Here is a 6,248-nt window from a genome sequence, read left to right as displayed (position 1 = left end):
CCCGGCTCGCGGCCACTGACCGTGCGGCAAGCAACCCGCTTCGCCGACCATTGGTCGACATTCTGAGCCAATCAACAAGCGCGTCCACGAAGCGGTGGTTGGAGCCGTGGGCTTGAGAGTTTGGCAGGAGTTGCTATGGTCACCCGATGCCGTGGAGACTTCTAGAAAGCCCTGGACTCAAATCTGGCAGAGTTGGAAGTTAAAAAGGGACAAGTGTTGCTCCTCTCCCTTGCTAGTGACCCCCCAGCTTGTAGAACAGTGAAGCTGAAAGTAGCCTTACTCATCTCTTCCAATCCTAGAAGGGACTTACCACAGGACAGCCTCCTTCTCATCGACCTCATTTCATACTTGACCAGGGCCAGCTTCATGGGAGTAGAAATTGCAGTCGCACAGCACCCAGGCTTAGAAAGGCTCCACACTTGATTTAATGCTTTTCTGTTGTAGTCTTGAAATTCTTAATAATTTTGGAATAAGGAGCCCCACATTTTCACTTTGCACAGGGCCCAGGAAATTATGACAGGTGCTGAAATTGACCTTCACTTCTGTTAATGCAGGGACAGGACCCAGCCACCCAAGCTAATCCCTCCACTTTTGCAATGAATCTCATCATCTTAGTCTTTTCAGGAACTCTATCCCTGTTAATTATCCCTTTTTTAGCTTCTGCATCACAAATACCTTTCTTCTTCCCTTCAATTTACAAACATGCCTTAATGTCTTTTTGTTTGTTTGTTTGTTTGTTTGTTTGAGACGGAGTCTCGCTCTGTCGCCCAGGCTGGAGTGCAGTGGCCGGATCTCAGCTCACTGCAAGCTCCGCCTCCTGGGTTCACGCCATTCTCCCGCCTCAGCCTCCCGAGTAGCTGGGACCACAGGCGCCCGCCACCTTGCCCGGCTAATTTTTTGTATTTTTTAGTAGAGACGGGGTTTCACCGTGTTAGCCAGCATGGTCTCGATCTCCTGACCTCGTGATCCGCCCATCTCGGCCTCCCAAAGTGCTGGGATTACAGGCTTGAGCCACCGCGCCCGGCCTTTGTTTGTTTTTAAAGGTGCGGGTCTTGCATTGTCACCCAAGCTGGAGTTCAGTGGCGCCATCATGGCTGACGGCAGCCTTGAACTCCTGGACTCAAGCCATCCTCCCCACTTCAGCCTCCAGAGTAGCTGGGACTACAGGCTCACACCACCAAGCCCTGCTTTTTTTTTTTTTTTGGGTAGAGATGGAGTCTGTGTTGCCCAGGCTAAGTCTCAAACTCCCGGTTTCAAGCACTCCTCCTGCCTCAGCCTCTCAAAGTGCTGGGATTACAGGTTTGAGTCACCATGCCCAGCCCTGTTTTTATATTATTATTCCATGACCCCACTTTCTTCTGCTGCTACCTCCCCAATTTTCAGCTCTCATTTGCAGCAAGCTTGTTTGCTTGTTTCTCTACTCCCTCACCTTCCATCTCTCTACAGTTTATTCTAGTCTATCCATTATTATTATTATTATTATTTTAGACAAAGTCTAGCTCTGTCGCCTAGGCTGGAGTGTGATGACACGATCTCAGCTCACTGCAACCTCTGCCTCCCAGGTTCAAGTGATTCTCAGCCTCCCAAGTAGCTGGGCTTACAGGCACCACCATGCCCAATTAATTTTCTTCTTCTTTTTTTTTTTTTTTTTTGTATTTTTAGTAGAGGGGCTTTCATCATGTTGGCCAGGCTGGTTTCAAGCTCCTGACCTCAAGTGATCCACCTGCCTTGGCCTCGCAACACACTAGGATTACAGGCATGAGCCACTGTGCCCGGCATATTCTAGTCTATTCTTTAAAGGCTCTGATATGGTTACAGTGCTACATATTGCCAAACCCAATGAGTCACTATTATCTTACTCAACTTCTCAGGTGCATTTGACACAGTTGACGCCTTCTTCTTTCCTTTTTTCCTTTAGGTTTCTCTTGTGGTTGGAATTGTGTGTTCCCCACTTTAGACTAGAGACTTCGCCCTTTAGATTAGAGACTCCTAGAGTTCATCTGTGTCTTCTCCCTCAGACTGAGGGCTCTTGGGCAGGCTGCGTCTTCCCCCTTCAGACTGAGGGCAGGGCCTGGGCCAAGGGCAGCCGATGGACCATCTCCCTCACCGAGACTTTCCACCTCTCTGAGCAAATGGTCCCAGTCAGGCTCTGGGCTGTAGACATCCCAGACAAGGCCTTTCCTCAACCTCCAGGGACTCCAGGACTGACACCCTGGCCTTCAGGCCACACACAGAGCTCAGAAACCACAGTTCCCCACAGTGCAAAAAACTTGAGACTTAAAACCCAAGGACCTGACACTGATTTATTGGGATAGGAAAACAAAAAGAACCCAGGAACCTAGCTTCCAGCCCAGCAGAAGGGTCTCCTCTCTTCTCTGGGTCTCTTCTTCCTCAACTTCCTCTTCCAGAAAATGATGATGATAGCAACAGCAATCGAAATGACAAGGGCCATCCCATATGGAGCACTTGCTGTGTGCCGGGCATTTTGTGTCCTCATACAGACATTATTTGAACCTCACAAACACCCCTAGGAAGGGCACTAGCAGAGGCAGATTTTTTGTGAAGCTAAGGAAGGGCCTTGAACTTGCACGGGCCCATCCTAGGCACTGGGAGCAACCCCAGCAATGTCTTCATAGCGTCAAATACATATATTTTTTTTTCTTTTAACTTGCAAAAGCAAAATTCTAAAACTGCAATTGGTTAAGACTCCTATTTCTTCCCACTCTATCCCACTTTCCCTTGAATCAGGTGATATCAGAGATACCATGAGGATTTGGTGATCCAGCTAAGGGGAAGTTGAGTTGGAGATACATTTAGTCTGGATTGATTTGATGGGATATAGTTGGGTGGCTGGCAGTCACTTTTGTGTATAGTTAAGTCATTGTGAGCTGTCCTGGTGTGGAAAGGGTTTCCAGGAATATTCCTACCATTTGCTGTACCTCATGACCCTTGCTGCACAGGATCAGAAGTCTTATCTCAATATAAATGATTTCCAAGACAGCTGGAAGTATGTGAGCAGTGAAAAAGAAACAAGTTTATGTGCAGAACAAGAAGCAAATCTGGGCCGGCTGCAGTGGCTCATGCCTGTAATCCCAACACTTAGCAAAACATAGCAACATAGCAAAACCCTGTCTCTACAAAACAATTTAAAAATTAGCAGGGTATGGCAGTGGGAGCCTGTAATCCCAGCTACTCAGGAGGCTGAGGTGGGAGAATCACTTGAGCCTGGGAGGTCAAGGCTGCAGTGAGCTGTGATCATGCCACTGCACTCCAGCCTAGGTGACAAAGCCAGACCCTGTCTCAAAAAAAAAGAAAAAAAAAAAAAAAGGCAGCCGGACATGGTGTTTCATGCCTGTAATCCCAGCACTTTAGGAGGCTGAGGCAAGTGGATCGCTTGAGGCCCAGAGTTCAAGAGCAGCCTGGCTAACATGGTGAAACCCCATCTCTACTAAAAACACATAGATGGGCATGGTGATATGCACCTGTCATCCCAGCTACGCTGGAGGCTGAGGCAGAAGAATCACTTAGGCCGGGTGCAGTGGCTCACGCCTGTAATCTTATCACTTTGGGAGGCTGAGGCAAGTGGATCACCTGAGGTCAGGCGTTTGAGACCAGCCTGCCTAACATGATGAAACCCCATCTCTACTAAAAATACAAAAACTTAGCCAGGCATGGTGGCGGGCACCTGTAATCCCAGCTACTTGGGAGGCTGAAGCAGGAGAATCTCTTGAATCTGGGAGGTGGAGGTTGTAGTGAGCTGAGATCGTGCCATTGCACACCAGCCTCGGCAAGAAGAGCAAAACTCCATCTCAAGAAAAAAAAAAAAAATGCTGGGTGCAGTGGCTCATGCCTGTAATCTCAGCACTTTCGGAGGCCAAGGCAGGCAGATCAGGAGGTCAGGAGTTCGAGACCAGCCTGGCCAAAATGGTGAAAACCCGTCTCTACTAAAAAATACAAAAAATCAACTGGGCGTGGTGGCAGGTGCCTGTAGTCCCAGCTACTCAGGAGGCTGAGGCAGGAGAATTGCTTGAACCCGGGAGGCGGAAGTTGCAGTGAGCCGAGATTGGGCCTCTGGACTCCAGCCTGGGTGACAGTGAGACTCCGTCTCAAAAAGAAAAAAAAAAAGAGAGAATCACTTGAACCCTGAGGCAGAGGTTGCAGTGAGTCAATATCACTCCACTGCACTCCATCCTGGGGGACAGAGCACGACCCTGTCTCAAAAAATAAAGAAAGAAAGAAAGGATAATGGGGCCGGGCGCGGTGGCTCAAGCCTGTAATCCCAGCACTTTGGGAGGCCGAGACGGGCGGATCACGAGGTCAGGAGATCGAGACCATCCTGGCTAAAACGGTGAAACCCCGTCTCTACTAAAAATTACAAAAAACTAGCCGGGCGACGTGGCAGGCGCCTGTAGTCCCAGCTACTCGGGAGGCTGAGGCAGCAGAATGGTGTAAACCCAGGAGGCGGAGCTTACAGTGAGCTGAGATCTGGCCACTGCACTCCAGCCTGGGCGGCGGAGTGAGACTCCGTCTCAAAAAAAAAAAAAAAAAAAGAAAGAATAATGGACACCAGATTGCTCAGTGTGAAAGACGGGAGGTATAAATGCACAAGAGGCAAAAACTAGAATGAACCATGTGATATGAGCTTGGAATTGGAGATGATAGTCTGAATTCATGTTTAGTATGTGTAATTATAGAAATAAAGATAATTGTAAATGTGTGTGTGTGTGTGTACACATTCATTAGCTCTAGGAGGGACTGGGACTAGTGACCCTCATAACAATGAACGATTCTGGTTTCTTTTTTTTTTTTTTTTTTGAGACAGAGTCTCACTCTTGTCACCTAGGCTGGAGTGCAGTGGTGGGATCTTGGCTCACTGTGACTTCCGCCTCCCGGGTTCAAGCGATTCTCCTGACTCAGCCTCTCGAGTAGCTGGGATTACAAGTATGCACCACCACGCCTGGCTAATTTTTGTATTTTTAGTAGAGACGGTTTTGCCACGTTGGCCAGGCTGGTCTCAAATTCCTGGCCTCAAGTGATCCGGCCGCCTCAGCTTCCCAAAGTGCTGGGATTACAGGCTTGAGCCACCATGCCCAGATGGTTTATTTTATTTATTTATTTTTATTTATTATTAGTATTTTTAGACAGAGTCTCACTGTGTCTCACTCAGGCTAGACTGCAGTGGCACAATCTCGGCTCAGTGAAACCTCTGCCTCCTGGGTTCAAGGGATTCTCCTGCCTCAGCCTCCTGAAAAGCTGGGACTACAGGCATGTGCCGCCATGCCAGGCTGACTTTTGTATTTTTAGTACAGATGGAGTTTTGCCATGTTGGCCAGGCTGCTGTCGAACTCCTGACCTCAGGGGATCCATCCGCCTTGGCCTCCCAAAGTGCTGGGATTACAGGTATGAGCCCCCACATCCAGCCCTATTATTATTATTACTATTATTATTATTATTATTATTTTGAGACAGGATCTCATTCTGTTGCCCAGTCTGGAGTGCAGTGGCACGATCTCGGCTCACTGCAACCTCTGCCTCCCGGGTTCAAGCTATCCTCCCGCTTCAGCCTCTCTAGTATCTGGGACTACCATTGCATGCCACCACACCTGACTAATTTTTGTATTTTTAGAAGAGACAGAATTTCACCATGTTGGCCTGGCTGGTCTCAAACTCCTGACCTCAGTTGATCTGCCTGCCTTGATCTCCCAACGTGTTGGGGATTACAGGCATGAGCCACCATGCCTGGCCCGATTTTTATTTATTTATCTATTTTTAGTCAGGGTCTCACTCTGTTGCCCAGGCTAGAGTGGAGTGGCATGATCACAGCTCACTGCAGCCTTGCCCTCCTGGATTCAAGTGATCCTCCCACTTTAGCCTCTCGAGTAGCCGGAATTATAGGTGTGCACTACCTGCCTGGCTAATTTTTGTATTTTTTACAGAGATGGGGTTTCACCATGTTTCCCAAGCTGGTCTTGAACTCCTGGGTTCAAGCAGTTCACCCACTACAGCCCCCAAAGTGTTCGGATTACAGGTGTGAGCCACCGCGTCTGACCAGTTCTTGGTTTTTTAGTATGATTCTAGTGCCTACTTCATGCTTTCTAAATATTATTTTCCATTAAAAGATTGAATCAGAGCTCTTTGGAGTACTGGTTGATTCCAGCGGCTGGAAAAGTTGTTATCTTGTTATACCAGAAAGCAAATGTTCCAGGAATTATGGAAGCAGGCCAAAATGACATGGACCCCAGCTTAAA

The sequence above is a fragment of the Theropithecus gelada genome, chromosome 1 (genome assembly GCF_003255815.1).
Source record: "Theropithecus gelada isolate Dixy chromosome 1, Tgel_1.0, whole genome shotgun sequence".
NCBI classification, from domain to species: Eukaryota; Metazoa; Chordata; class Mammalia; order Primates; family Cercopithecidae; genus Theropithecus; species Theropithecus gelada.
Note: the sequence above shows the minus strand (reverse complement) of the source record.